The sequence below is a fragment of the Dermacentor variabilis genome, unplaced genomic scaffold (assembly GCF_050947875.1).
Source record: "Dermacentor variabilis isolate Ectoservices unplaced genomic scaffold, ASM5094787v1 scaffold_19, whole genome shotgun sequence".
Taxonomy (NCBI): Eukaryota; Metazoa; Arthropoda; class Arachnida; order Ixodida; family Ixodidae; genus Dermacentor; species Dermacentor variabilis.
The window spans coordinates 3,110,189-3,126,247 of record NW_027460357.1 but is presented as its reverse complement, the minus strand read 5'-3'; positions in this window follow the sequence as shown (position 1 = coordinate 3,126,247).

Genomic DNA, 16,059 nt, shown 5'->3' with positions numbered 1-16,059 from the left:
TCCCAACGAAGAGTCAAGGTCCTCCTCCACCAACGACCACCAACTCTTACAACTGAATGGCAGCGGTGAGATCGGCTTAGGGATCCTAGATCGGCTTATGGCTCGTAGATCGACCTACGACTCGAAGACAGCAACGGCAGCTCACGGACTTTGGCGCACATGGTGACCGACCGGTATCCTGATCAAGTTGGACCCGACTTGAGATTGACCACCTCTTGCAACTGACTGGATACGGCGGAGGAGGACTGGTGATATGGTGCTGCTTCAGAGGATAAGCATTTGGTTTTGGCTGTAAGATTTGCCAGGCTTCAATTTCTCTGTGCGCGTAGATTTTATTCGCTGGGATCTTTTACTTGTATTTTGATTTGCGTGGGTATCCCAGCAAGTATTGTGCGACAGCAGAGCCAAAGCTTAAAGTAGCGACCATGGTCCTATGGTGTTTTACGAGAGCTGACCTGTTGTGGTTGTGTGAAGAGCTCATGGTAGACGTGGAGGAGGACTTGACGGAAGCAGAAATTCGATAAGCCATTTTGAAAAGTGGCAATGATTTGAAACTCATCGAAAAACTAGGTAAATGAATTCTAAACAAAACACAGGAACAGGAATCAATTAGGCAAGAAATCCAAGAGCGCGAGCGAAAACGCCGGGAGCGTGAGCAAAAACGGCAAAAGGTTGAAAAACAAATGGCAGCAATGAACAAAGAGATACAAGATTTGCAGCAGTTAAACGCAGGAAGTCAACAGTGGCTTGAGAAATCTGTAGGCTGGACGCAGCGAAAGTGGGAGGAAGTCGACAGAATATTTTGGTCGAAAGCCGAGAGAAGTAGTAGCACCTGCGAGATTAGTAGCACGAGGCGCGAGAAGGCAGCTAACGATGCCTTAGTGGCAGCAGAGGCCGTTAAAGGCCAGAGTGAGAGCGACGAGGTGCTGTGCCAATAGAGCACTGTAGAGACAGCTTGGCCAGCTGTGAATGAAATGGCACAGTCACCGCGCGTGTGCGTCGCACGTGATGTAAATGAAGTCGTTAACGCAGTAGAAAGTACTGCTGACCCGACAGACGCGAGCACCCATGTCAGGTCAGATCTGCGTGCCGAAGGGAAGTGCGAGCTGGACGATGCAATTGAGGGTAGTTCTCAGGATTACGAGCTGCGTAGCTCAAGAGAAGACAACTGCATTGTGCAGGGCTCGGTCAAGCTCTCCGCACAGTCTAGGTAGCCAAGAGAGGGGTGATTTAGTTAGGAATCATTCAGTCTGTGCGCGTGAGACAGCGATCGAGACCGACGGGCTGTGTGCCGAGGCACAGCGTGAGCTGGGCAATGCAGCAGAGGGCAATTCGCAATAGTGCGAGTTGCATAGCTCGAGTAAAGACTGCTGCATTGTTCCACAGTCGGTTGAGCTATCCGCCAGTCGAGGCAGAGAGAGAGTAGATTTATATGAAAGTCACTCAGACTGTGCGGGTAAAGAGACCGATCCGGGCCGATGAGATGTGTACCGGCCAGCACGAGGTGCCAGAGGGTGACATGAAAGCGAGTTCAAAGAAAAAGCGCCGCAGAAAGAAGCGCCGTAAGGATAGGAAAGCAGTAAATAAGGTAGCGCAGCCAAAGACGGCGACCGGCGCAAAAAGGCCGGGCGCGAGGACAAGAAAGGTGCGGTCGTCGTTGACGATGTTGACGCATCAAGCACGTTCGGGCCACCGGTCAAAAAGTGACCGAGAAGCATGTTCTGCACGGAAGCGGACAAAGGGCACGGGGCAGTTACGTTCCTCGTCATTCCATCGTTCTTTTCGGAATGCAGCATGTAGGGCGAAGAATCGCAAGGTGGCAAGACGAGACGAGGTCAGTTGAGTTCGCGATGAAAGCGTGGCGCCAGGACGCAAATCGGCCGGAGACTACAACGTCTTGAAGGAGCTAATAGCGTGTCGGTCCTTTTGTTGTTCCTGGGCAGCCAGAATAGCTTTCAAACCGCGAGCACCTCAAGTACGGCTCAAAAGTATGAGTCAGTCGAAAATGTTTGGAACGAGAGGCCAAGAGAGCTTCTGTAGAAGTAAAGCATGTTGTTTTGTTTTATTTTTGAGCACTTGGAAATTTTCGCGATTTGAGATTGAGTTTCTTTCAAAATGTAAGGTATGAGCTTTGTTTATCCTTTAGTTTGAGATGCTCCGAGATTTGAAAGATCAGGTTTAGGTAAAACTTTAGTTTCGCGAGTGTTAATGGGTGGATAGGCTTTCTTTTTTTGTGTGTGTGTGAGTAACCTGAAGGTCACAGTTATCGTTGAGAGGCCTATGGTAACGCTGTGTATTAGTTAACCTTCTTTTTTTTATAAGTGTTCTTGAATATTCTAAGGTTAAGCGCGTAGGTTTTCAGTTAGCGCATCATTGGCACTGAAAAGAGCTCTTAAGTCCATTAGCGCGAGTCCTGTGCGGACGGAAGCAGACTGTTTATGACTGTGTTGCTCGTGTTTGTTGAGGGCGGCCGTATTCTGACTGCTCTAGTAAGCGTGCGTGGAACTAGTTGTTAGAAGACGCAATTTTTTATAGGGTTCTGCAGTGTGCGTAAGTTACGCAAGTTTAGTTGTTCGTTTAAGGTACGTGTCCTGCATGGACTAAAGGAACAAACGTGAGTAAGCGTGATGAGATGCTTACATAAGACACAAGTACGCGTTCTGAATAGGGACCACTAAGCCAGCGCGATTGTAATTACGTACCTGTGGAGTTCACCAGACTGTTCAGTGGCACCAGTACGTGCGATAAGTACGCCACTGCGATAGGGTAAGAACAGACTGTTCGTGAAGCTAGGCTGCTTAAGTTATGTTCGGGTATTGGTGGTTGAGAGCCTTCGGTTTAGTTCTGTGCAAACCTTTACTCTTGTGCAGCGCCACGGTCAGGTTTGGTCGAACTCAAGGGGAACGGGAACGCTCGCTTTGGCGGCACGAAATTTTGGGGCAATATTTGGGGTTCCCAGTTGAGTGGCTTGCATTGAAATTTTGATAGGAAGCCTCGTGGGTTAACAGCTGATTCCGGGCGTTTGCACGCTGAGTGGTATTGTTTTGCCGGGATCGACTCTTCTGTGCCAGTTGTTGTGAGATGATTTAAGGCATTCCAAGTGCGCAGGGATTGCAGAGAGCAAAGCCATCTTCTTGCTCGCCAGCCGTTCTTTTCCTGCCCAGTGGTTTTCAGCACTGGCCAGTCGAGATTTTCCGGGCCATGGAGGTGCTGTTAGGAATGGCCTGCCTAGGTGGCAACATGCAAGTTTTCGCAGCCAGCTGCAGCTGCGAGCGTGGCGAGCTTCCCCGAAAATACCATGAAAGCCTTCAATACCCGCCGCGGTGACTGGTTTCGTAGGGACCACGAGGTGGCACGTCAACAACCCCTCGGCGCCGCTATGACTAAACGCGATCGGGAGACCAACTATTGTCAGTGAAATCGCCAACGCCTTCACGGTTCGACTGAAGCAGGGGGATTTCCTAGGAGATGCCTTGCGGTGCGTTTTCACGGGCCTTTGAAAACGCCAGACAATGGACAGCGGCGGAGGACACTGTGCGAGGTCCCCTCTGGAATATAGAGGCGCCGGCTGGGGTTGGGCGTGACCAGCTGGCTACGGGACGCGCTCAACACGGGTTCCGGGAAACCAAAGTGCATGAGCCCTCCTCCTCCAAGTCGTGAGCCCTCCTCCTCCAAGTGTACGAGCCCTCCTCCTCCAACGGGTCGACTATGCGCCAACGACTATGGACAGTCCGATTGGACAGCCGTTTCCCTCACCTAGGGAGCTAGGGACCAATGGAATGCTTATAAGCGGCTGTTGTCAGCTGCTAGTGTGTGCTCGTCGTCGTGCTCTGTGCTCGTGTTCGTACCCGTAAGCTGTGTGCTGTATGTTCGTCTTGCGGGCTCCATTTGGGAGCCACGACAGAATGTCGATGTATCTCTTGTTTAAAATCTAAATACTGTAAATAAACCCTGTACGCCTAATTTCTCCCAAGTCCCTCTCTACGACCTTCAATCCTTACAAATGGTGGCAGCGGCGGGATTGTCCAACAACTCCTACAACTGGTAACAGCTGTGGGATCGTCCGACAACTCTTACAGCATGCATTGCAATTGGTCATGAGTTACTAAGCAAGGCAATACCATCAGTGAATCGCAAGTAACTGAGGTATTATTCATTAACTCTTATCCCCAATTCTTCCCAATCCGCATCGTATCAGCATCGCATCGTCAGGCAGAGATCGTATGTCCCTGCCTGACGCCTTTCTTTACTGGGATTTTCTTGCTTTCTTTATGGAGGACTACGGTGGCTGTGGAGCCGCTATAGATATCTCAGTATTTTTACTTATGGCTCGTCTACACCTTGATTCCGTAATGCCTCCATGACTGCTGAGATTTGGACTCGAACGCGGTTATATTCCGCACATTTCTTTATCACATGAGTGATAGTGTAAATATGGTCTATTGTTCAGTAGCCTTTACGAAAGCCTGCCTGGTCCTTTCGTTGACATAAGTCTAAGGTGCTCCTGATTCTGTTTGCGATTATCTTAGTAGATACTTTGTAGCCAACGGAACGTAAGCTGATCGTTCTATAATTTTTGAAGCCTTTGGCGTCCCTTTTCTTATGGATTAAGATTATGTTGGCGTTCTTCCAAGATTCCGGTACGCTTGAGGTCATGAGGCATTGCGTTTAAGGGTTGCCAGTTTTCCTAGAACCATCTGCCCAAGAAGCCACACCAAGTGTAAGCTTTGAACTAAGTTTACTGTACCACTGAATCTGTTTACACATGTCAAACAGTGCAGACTGCGCATGCGCTTACATGAGAATGAACTGCGCATTTGTGTAACATAATTATGAGCCATGTGATGGCACCTCCAAGAAACTTAGTTCTTTTTCTCTGAGAGCCAGTGAAGGGAAACTAACATACTTAAGACCCAATTTTGCAACTATGGGCTTAAGTTATTTCAAGGATGAGCTGCGTCCTGCCACGGGACACAATCGTGCCTTCGTCCTTGATAGGTTTGCAGCCACGATCGCGACAATGAATCGCCAAGGATCCAACGGTGCCATTCTTTAAGTTGTGGCGATGTTGACGGAGCCGATTACTCAGGCACCGCCCAGTTTGCCCGATATATTGTTTCCCACAAGAAAGCGGGAGGTTGTAAACCACCCCGTGAACACACTCGACGAACTTTTTGCGGTGATGCTTTGTGCCCTTATGAGACGGGACGGCATTTGAATCCGTCAGCTTGCAAAGCTTGCCGACCTAGTTGGGAGCAGAAAAGACAACTCTTATATTTGCCCTTTGGGTCATCTTTTTCAAGTGATGGGGTGTCAGAATCAGAATTTTATTATTGGAAGTTGGGTCATATTGCAAGTATGTAGAATGCAGAAGGAGGTCCCATAGTCAAAGACAGTATCGGGACCTCCTGTACAAGAACAGTTATTGTAGTTAAAATCTAAAAGCAACAACAGCATATAATAAGGAAGTATACAAGAAACAAAAAAGAACGGTTACAGAACAAAATACAGGATTGATTGCAAAAAATAACAAGGTTTAGCATATCTCAAGGTAGCAGCAAAATTGTGCTGGAACAAAATACCAAGTTTATTTACAACAACAAAAGAAAAAAAAGAGAGAAGAGAAAGAGAAAAAGAAATGCGAACAAACACCGACTACGGTAATCCTTGTCGTTAATCTGTCAATAAAAAGGCATTTTTAGTTCCCTTTTAAAATGTGATAAAGATCTTGCGTTTTTCATTGTAAAAGGAAAGGTGTTCTATATTGATATGGAAGTGAATTTTATAGTCTGTTTACCATAGTTAGTGCTGATTTTTGGTAAAAGAAAATTGTTATTCAACGCAAATCTGGTGGTACTATGAATCATCAGGTTAGAAGGCGAGAATGGGATCGATGGTAGCTCATTATTCACAAATCTAGAAAAAAATACCTAGGTTGTATTTAGTAAGTCCAGATATGGTAGGTATGTTATTCTCGTGTAGTAGGGATGTGGCATTAGAAAAGCGTGGGCTGTAAGTAATTATTCTTATGGCTCGGTTCTGAACTGTCTGGAGAGATACAGTATGAGTATTATAGGTGTTACCCCAACATATTGAGCCGTAAGTATTGTGAGAGTGGACAAAAGAGTGGTAAAGTGAGAGTAATGTGGGCACGTGTGAATTAAGGCCGTGTTTTGATTAAGATGCGTATACCATAAGCTATTTTCTTTTTTATGTGAGCAATATGATTGTGATATTTCAAATTACAATCAAGTAGAATACCAAGGAAAGATGAACATGAACTTGGAGGAAGGCGGTGAGAACCGAAAGTGATAGGTAGAATGGATGGCATGTTTCGCTGATGTGAAGAGAATACAACACATTTAGTCCTAGTTGCATTAATAGATAACATGTTAACGTTACACCACCTTAGAATATTTTCTAAGTCAGCATCTAACTTATTAACGAGAGATATCGTTATGAAAAGTTAATATAGTTGTGTCATCTGCGTAAAGAATGCATTTTGTGGAAGAAAGATAGTTAGGTAAATCATTAATACAAACCAAAAACTGAAGTGGTCCCAGGATAGATCCCTGGGTCACACCAGCGTTAGTATTTCGCTGTCGATAATAGGCGTTGGAAATGGAAACAACTTTAACTCTGTTATATAAGTAGCTTTTTAGTATAGAGAGAGCAGGCCCACAAATGCCAATTGCTTCGACCTTCGAGAAAAGGATATTATGATTTATGCTATCAAATGCTTGCGTTAGATCGATAAAAACTGAGGGGATGAGAAATCCGTCGTCGATTATTTTTTTTTAGTTGATCACTAAGATGAATCAGTGCCAGCTCTGTGGAATATCCGTGGCGAAAACCAAACTGGCATGAAGAGAGAATCTTAAATTTAGAAAGGTATTTCGTTAGCCGTATTTCAGTTAGTTTCTCACTCACTCCCACAAAATGGTAGAATGCAAATAGGTCTGTAATTACTTAATAATGAGCTATCGCCTTCTTTAAAAATTGGGATGATTTTGCCACGCTTCAGTTCAGAAGAAAATAAAGCAGTCTTGAATAATAAATTAACAATAAATGAAAGTACATCTGAAATTAAGTGCAGAATTAATTTAATGTTAGCAGGGTGGACCTCATCACTTCCCGCGCTTGTCACTTTTAGATTATTAATAACTGCAGTTATTTCTTGTGACGTTGTAGGAAATAAAAAGAATGAATGAGGTAGACGGTTCACGCTGATGGTCTGTGTAGGGGAAGGTAAATTGTTAGGAAAGAAAAAACTACTAAAAGCCTCAGCCATATCGGCAGGGGAATTGAGCTCGACTCCATCTTTTAAAATTCTGGATACTTGGTTTAATCGTGTGTTCCTGTTTAAGAAAGAGTTGACAATCTCCCATTCTTTCTTTAGTGTTATTAGCCGCCTGTGAAATTTTTTGCTCGAAATATAATCGTTTAGCTGATTTTAATTTACAGGTAAGAGTGTTACAAAAGTTTGTATATCGGCCACGTAAGTTCATGTTAAATGGTTTCCTTTTGGTTTTTCTATATAAGTTATCCCGTTTACGCAATGCTGTTAATAACTGCTCAGAGATCCATGGATTGTGAGAAAATGCTAGTTTCTTTACATTTCCTTTTGGAGGTGAGCTGGCGTATTATATAATACGTGAAAAAAAATGTAAAAAATGCTTTTTGCGGGTCGTTTTGCGATTTAATTTCAGACCAATTTGTATTAGCAACAGCAGTTATGAAGCCGACTTTGTCCAGAACATCGTTAGTATGTGTAGGTGGGCAAGGTCGCACGTTGGAGTTGAAGCGTAAGAGCAGGGGATAATGATCAGTGATGTCGATGTGCAAAACTTTTGCCTCTGGTGAATGAAGGAGGTTAGAAAGAGCATAATCAATAAGTGTACCTGTGCCGTTAGAAACTTCACGTGGGGGAACGTCAATTTAACAATCATATCCGTAGCTATGGAACAAACTAGTATAGTGAATACATATGGGTGATGTTTCATCGACTAAATTAATATTTATTTCACCCATTATAACAACATTCTTATTTTCTAGTGATATAGTGTGTAAGATATGATCAAGATTGGTACAGAAATCATTAACTGATGATGAAGGATAACGATAAATACAGCCAAATATGAAATCCTTGTTGTCCTGAACAAGAAAGCAGTTACTGAATTCAATCCAAACAGATTCGCAATTTGTAATGGTTAAGATAAGTCATGTCTTCTTCGATAAGCAATATTCGGAGAAAGAAATATGGCCGCACCACCGTGACAGCTCGTTAATCTATTGAGTATTCCGTTGTATAGTTAGGGAAGCAATACAAATTTTTGTGGTCGTCAGATAACCAAGTTTCAGTAATGGCAATTAGCGAAAACGAACTAGTTAGCGATGTGAGGAAATTATCGATTGAGTCGAATTGCTTACAAAGACTCCTTGCGTTAAAATGAATGATGGAATGAAGCCCGCTTAAAAAGGAATTCACTTGATGGTGTTTCACTATGGAAGCCATAATTGTTATGTGAATTGGTTAAACAATGAGCTCTAGTCTATTTTGGTTGGCTCAGATTCCTCTCGAATGCCGAGAGCTTTGCTGTTAGTGGTTTTCCTAGCCTCGATTTGGCAGTTGTCTGTCCAAAAGAACGTCCAGTTCCTTTTTTTCTTCAAAGTTAGGACTTTAGAAAAGAGAGCCTTGTTGGATGGGGTGAGATGCTCGTTTACAATGACGGGAGCAATAAATGAGCCAGAAAATCCAATGTCACTAAGACACAGTTTGGCTTTACGCGCTTTGCTCACAAAATCAGCTTTCTTAGTTCTGGAGCATAAATGAGCAATTATATTTTGCTTGTCGTTAGCTCTGGTGGGTACGCGATGAACAATGTCCAGATCGCTAGGTGATACGGGACAGCCGATTTTGTCTCCTACTGTTGTCATTATTGCGATATAGACCAACCTCTGGGAGCAAGAAATGCCCTTGATCTCGACATTGCCAAGCCGAGAGTACTGTTCAAGCTCCTCCATCTTCCGAGTCCATGACTGTTTTGAGATTTCAGTTGTTTGTTCTCAGCAATTAGGGTAGTATTTTGCCTATGTACTTCTTCTGCAAGTCCGTTCAAGTGCTCCGCACTTGTATTCAAGGAATCAACTTCCTTTTTTAGCTCGACAACGTCAATCCCAGACTCCTTCATTCTTAGCAAAATCTTACTAAAGACTAGTTCATGCGTGGTTTTAGCCACGTTGGTAGTTTTAACTTCCAGCTCCTCAATCTTCTTCGATAGTTCTGCATTCGTTGGCATGTTATAAGTATTATACAGAGACTCGGATAGAAAAAAACAGAACGAAAGCAGTCAATGGCAGCAGCAGCAGCAATGGCCGAAAAAAAAAGAATACAAGGAAAACTTGGGAATACCTGCGCAAACAGAGGATTCAGGCTTCAGATGTGGGTCATGCAAGGCCGCTGCGGCCCGTGAAGAGCAAGCGTCGATGTCGGCTTCTTTATAGGGCGCGCAGCGATAGCAGTGATCTTCAGTGGTGATTTTGCCGATGCCAGCAGCAGACCACGAAGTGGATACGCAGTCGCAGATTCACCCAGTGTCGATGATTCAAGGCCGTCCAGGGAAGCAAGGCGGCGGGATGGCACCACGAAGACGGTCACTGAAGAAACAGCGGCTGACAAGGACAGCTGCACAAACAGAGGATTCAGGCTTCAGATGTGGGTCATGCAAGGCCGCTGCGGCCAGTGAAGAGCAGGTGTCGATGTCGGCTTGTTTATAGGGCGCGCAGCGATAGCAGTGATCTCCAGTGGTGATTTTGCCGATGCCAGCAGCAGACCACGAAGTGCCTACGCAGTCGCAGATTCGCCCAGTGTGGATGATTCAGCGCCGTCCAGGGAAGCAAGGCAGCGGGATGGCACCACGAAGACGGTCACTGAAGAAACAGCGGCCGACAAGGACAGCTGCACAAACAGAGGACTCAGGCTTCAGATGTGGGTCATGCAAGGCCGCTGCTGCCAGTGAAGAGCAGGTGTCGATGTCCGCTTGATTATAGGGCGCGCAGCGATAGCAGTGATCTCCAGTGGTGATTTTGCCGATGCCAGCAGCAGACCACGAAGTGCCTACGCAGTCGCAGATTCGACCAGTGTGGATGATTCAGCGCCGTCCAGGGAAGCAAGGCAGCGGGATGGCACCACGAAGACGGTCACTGAAGAAACAGCGGCCGACAAGGACAGCTGCACAAAGAGAGGACTCAGGCTTCAGATGTGGGTCATGCAAGGCCGCTGCTGCCAGTGAAGAGCAGGTGTCGATGTCCACTTGATTATAGGGCGCGCAGCGATAGCAGTGATCTCCAGTGGTGATTTTGCCGATGCCAGCAGCAGACCACGAAGTGCCTACGCAGTCGCAGATTCGACCAGTGTGGATGATTCAGCGCCGTCCAGGGAAGCAAGGCAGCGGGATGGCACCACGAAGACGGTCACTGAAGAAACAGCGGCCGACAAGGACAGCTGCACAAACAGAGGACTCAGGCTTCAGATGTGGGTCATGCAAGGCCGCTGCTGCCAGTGAAGAGCAGGTGTCGATGTCCACTTGATTATAGGGCGCGCAGCGATAGCAGTGATCTCCAGTGGTGATTTTGCCGATGCCAGCAGCAGACCACGAAGTGCCTACTCAGTCGCAGATTCACCCAGTGTGGATGATTCAAGGCCGTCAGGCAAGCAAGGTGGCGGGATGGCACCACGAAGACGGTCACCGAAGAAACAGCCGCCGACAAGGACAGCTGCGCATACACAGGATTCAGGCTTCAGATTTGGGTCATGCAATGCCACTGCTGCCAGAATCCCGTGCATGTAAGGCACAAGATTTCCTTTAAGGCGTTTGCCGGGAGTGGCATCGGCAACTGACATCTGCGCGCTGGATCGCGCTTCTCTTAAAATGCGTTCCGTAACAGACACTTCTTCCGGCGGTAACGCCGGAAGAAGTAAAGAAAGCCTTAGGAGATATGCAAAGGGGGAAGGCAGCTGGGGAGGATCAGGTAACAGCAGATTTGTTGAAGGATGGTGGACAGATTGTTCTAGAGAAACTGGCCACCCTGTATACGCAAAGCCTCATGACCTCGAGCGTACCGGAATCTTGGAAGAACGCTAACATAATCCTAATCCATAAGAAAGGGGACGCCAAAGACTTGAAAAATTATAGACCGATCAGCTTACTGTCCGTTGCCTACAAAGTATTTACTAAGGTAATTGCAAATAGAATCAGGAACACCTTAGACTTCTGTCAACCAAAGGACCAGGCAGGATTCCGTAAAGGCTACTCAACAATAGACCATATTCACACTATCAATCAAGTGATAGAGAAATGTGCAGAATATAACCAACCCTTATATATAGCTTTCATTGATTACGAGAAAGCGTTTGATTCAGTCGAAACCTCAGCAGTCATGGAGGCATTACGGAATCAGGGTGTAGATGAGCCATATGTAAAAATACTGGAAGATATCTATAGCGGCTCCACAGCCACCGTAGTCCTCCATAAAGCAAGCAACAAAATCCCAATAAAGAAAGGCGTCAGGCAGGGAGATACGATATCTCCAATGCTATTCACAGCGTGTTTACAGGAGGTATTCAGAGACCTGGATTGGGAAGAATTGGGGATAAAAGTTAATGGAGAATACCTTAGTAACTTGCGATTCGCTGATGACATTGCCTTGCTTAGTAACTCAGGGGACCAATTGCAATGCATGCTCACTGACCTGGAGAGGCAAAGCAGAGGAGTGGGTCTAAAAATTAATATGCAGAAAACTAAAGTAATGCTCAACAGTCTCGGGAGAGAACAGCGATTTGCACTGGAAGTCGTAAGGGAATACATCTACTTAGGGCAGGTAGTGACGGCGGATCCGGATCATGAGACGGAAATAATCAGAAGAATAAGAATGGGCTGGAGTGCGTTTGGCAGGCATTCCCAAATCATGAACAGCAGGTTGCCGTTATCCCTCAAGAGAAAAGTATATAATACCTGTGTCTTACCAGTAGTCACCTACGGGGCAGAAACCTGGAGGCTTACGAAAAGGGTTCTACTCAAATTGAGGACGACCCAACGAGCTATGGAAAGAAGAATGATAGGTGTAACGTTAAGGGATAAGAAAAGAGCAGATTGGGTGAGGGAACAAACGCGAGTTAATGACATCTTAGTTGAAATCAAGAAAAAGAAATGGGCATGGGCAGGACATGCAATGAGGAGGGAAGATAACCGATGGTCATTAAGGGTTACGGACTGGATCCCAAGGGAAGGGAAGCGTAGCAGGGGGCGGCAGAAAGTTAGGTGGGCGGATGAGATTAAGAAGTTTGCAGGGACGGCATGGCCACAATTAGTACATGACCGGGGTTGTTGGAGAAGTATGGGAGAGGCCTTTGCCCTGCAGTGGGCGTAACCAGGCTGATGATGATGATGATGATGATGAACAGACACTTGCACCACCTTAGATATCCTGCCAAGGACAAACGTCGAGTTTGCTTTTAAAAACTTACGTTCACTACATGGCACCAAGGCTGGCTAAGGGCATTCTTGAAGCAGAAATTGATAATGGCCCGCTTAACAAGCTTAGAATGAGCGGACATATACAATGCAGAAGGGGCTTGTTGGCTCGCGGCTGAAACTACCAACACGTGTGGCTGTCCTGAAAGCTTTGGCGAAGATCAAGAAAGCAAATAGACCTCTCTACCGGCAACTCATGAGTAGCTTTAAGAGGAACTAAGCACTTCCTAATTGTTTGTAACGCTTTCTTTGTTTCCAGAATGAAAGCACCAGAAGAGCATTCAATGAAAATTAAAAAGTCATCAACGTATCTAAATATCTTAAATACTGCCGTGCCTTGAACTTGTAGTGAAATGTCACGGTCTAAACATGATAAAAACAAGTCACTAAGGATGGGAGCAATACAGGAGCCAATGCAAACTCCGCTCTTTTGCAAAAAAACATTGGTTACCCTAAGGGATGCAAGTGGAATTATAATAATGCTCTAAAAGTTCTAAAAACTGACTGCGAGACATGCCGGCCTCATTCTGGAAGTAAACAGCACCATACACATGAATAAATTGCTCAACACAGGGCAGTACGCTTCCATGCGGCAAAGAATACTAGAAGTCTTTAAATAGGAAACGCCTGAAGGCCACGGTCAAAGCGTAAATTCAAAAATATCAATCACAGTGTCTGAACTCTTAACAAGGTGAGTGTTGATTACAGGCAGAAGGCCCAACTTATCTTGTAAAAACGCCCCCAACGGGATGATGCTTTGGCAAAGTTTTTCGACTACTGTCACTCGGGAATTCAAATCGGACACCGTCTTATTCGTTGCCAGTAGTTGGTTCCTAATGTCTTTCCTTTCTGTGATTTACATTTTGACCGTGGCCTTCAGGCGTGTTCTATCGATGTTAAGGACTTCTATTATTTTTTGCCGCATAGAAGCGTACTGCCCTGTGTTGAGGAATGTATTGATAAGTATGGTGCTGTTTCCTTCCAGAATGAGACCGGCATGTCTTGCAGTCAGTTTTTCTGTGTTTGGTTTTGGCCGGCTAATAGATTTTGCAGCTCTTTTAGTACAAGGTCAGCAGTGTCGGGACCCAGCTTACATTCGATGTCTCCTGACAAGTGAAGCAAGGACGGCACAAACACTCTCAACAGCAATAGCGACACAGCACCGGGGGCTCGGCAGCTGCACCAGAAGATAATTGCTAGACTTCTTCGCAAAAAAGAGAATACTTGTTATCAACCTGTGTGGCGAAGAACAACGGGTTAATTGATTGCATTGTGGTACAGCAACCGAGCCCACAGAGCGGTGTGGACAATCGCGGCTGCTTTATACTTGAAGGGAGCACGAGTGTCAGTGCCGATGGGAATTCCCACAGGGAATCCAGCATCTAGATGTCGCATGGTGGCGTTGACACAGATAAGGTTGCGCAGTCGATTCCTATGGCGCAGGCGCCAGATTGCATAAAAGGTGACCGCGTGCCGGCTCCTTTGATGAGGGGCAGCAGCACATATTCCAGTGACGTGTTGATAACCGCAGTTATCCGTGATGACAGCTGCTCGTGGGTGACGATAGCTATGAACACCTGCGTGACGAAGAGCAACGGGTTAGTTGTCTGCATTGTGGTACAGCAACCAAGCCCACAGTAATGGATTACCAACTTGCCCGGAATGCTGCCCTCGTTACGCAGAGATAATGGCTTGCGACACTACGGAACGCTGCCGCTTGAAGAACCTTATGCTACACATCATTACAAAAGCGCAACACATTTCGTTTTGCAGCAAACTGCCGTTATCATGTGTAACCCAAACACTTCTGTCTATTTTCAACGTTAAGCATCAGTTTCTTATTTTATAGAGCTTGCCAGCACGCAAAAGCACTGCCGCTGCCGAGCGGCTATGCCCCCCAAGGGCCGACTCGGGTATGTTCGGCCTCGTTTTCTCGCTGTCCTAAACAAATCCTGAACGCCATCGCACAAAACTTGCTCCACTCTCATAGTGAAGTTGCTTGCAGGGAGCAACGCAAACCACATGCACAATTCTGGTTGTATACTCTGTTATGGGTCAAAATGCTTTTTGTCAGTTGCTACCATGCTGGTCCATCAACAGCAAACTTTGGCTTTGCGCAGAGTGAAGGCACTTTGGAGGCAGCGCCTGCCTACGCGACGGACATTATGCAACGCATGCTGGGCGGACCCAGCTTCGGCCAGTGCGGCGTCCTGCGCACGTGCTGCAAGCTGCCAGGTTCAGCGCACCGCGGCGGGCCCGTGTTTCAGCCGGGAATTCAGCCCGCGATCATGGCCCAAATGTTCCCCAAGAAAGCGGCCTTTGGATCACTGCACAGGAGGCCTGTTCCTAACTTCCCGCTACCATTTGTAAGTACTTTCTTCACGCACTTCATGACTCAGTGTGTGGCACGCTCAAACAGGGCTTTTAGATGGCACCAAATACTGTTCTAGCTGGAAAGCACTAGGACGGGCGAAGACTGTTCACTTGACAAACCAGACAATCAGCATGTTCACTCATTAAACAAACGCGCTATGGAACTTCTCCGCTTAGCTGTGCCAGGAATTTCGAATGCTAAGGTGGGATGCTTAACGGTGGAGCGAGGAGGTATTTCCTAAGCAAGTGCCGACAGACAATCATGCGGCTGCGGAAGGCTAGTAACAGCACTGCGCAGCACGTTATACGAAATTCATTTCTCTCTCTCTCTCTCTCTCTCTCTCTCTCTCTATATATATATATATATATATATATATATATATATATATATTGACTCAAACGTTCAAATTCGCGCTAGCTGTAGCATTTGGCTAAAGCAATCGTGCACTAGAAGCTGCTGCAAACCAACATGCTTCGCTAGAGTAGTGCACAAGCAGCTAAATTCTCTCTCTTTGGCAACTATTGACCTCTCAATACAGGAGGGAGTGCGCAATGAGAGATAAAATATAGATATGGTGAGTACCCCTTATATATGCTTCGTCTGTGTACATGAGTTAATAAGCGCACTTCTAATACCGAAGTTCCACCAACTAACCAGGGAAGTACTACGTCGGTTTTTATATTTAGTATTTAACCAGAAAACTGTATGCGCATTATTTTCCGTGGGACGAAACTTTCACTGCGCCAGAAAAACATCGACATGCTGAAGATGCACGCTGTTCCTTTTGTGGGCTGCTTTTCTAAGTCTTCTTGCAGGACTGTTGAAAGTAGATGCGTGCGCAGAGGGTCACTGAAAGGAGTCTTCCGCCGATATCCCCGTAGGCTTAGCAGTTAAGCCAAACCGAGCTGCCAGATTAGCGTCAGCGATCAAACATACCAACCGATCAAACATACCAACCAACTGTACTGATCGGTACAAAAACGTTTTCCTACCTAAATGATAGCGTGGCGTCACCTTCATCACCGCGACTCCTCGTCGGCCAAAATCATCAGCGCTGCGAATCTGGTTCGAGCCACGAAAGACACGCACTGTGATTCTCGCTCGGGCTGGCAGCACCAGCCCCGTCCTGCTCGTCACTTCGCGTTTCCTTCC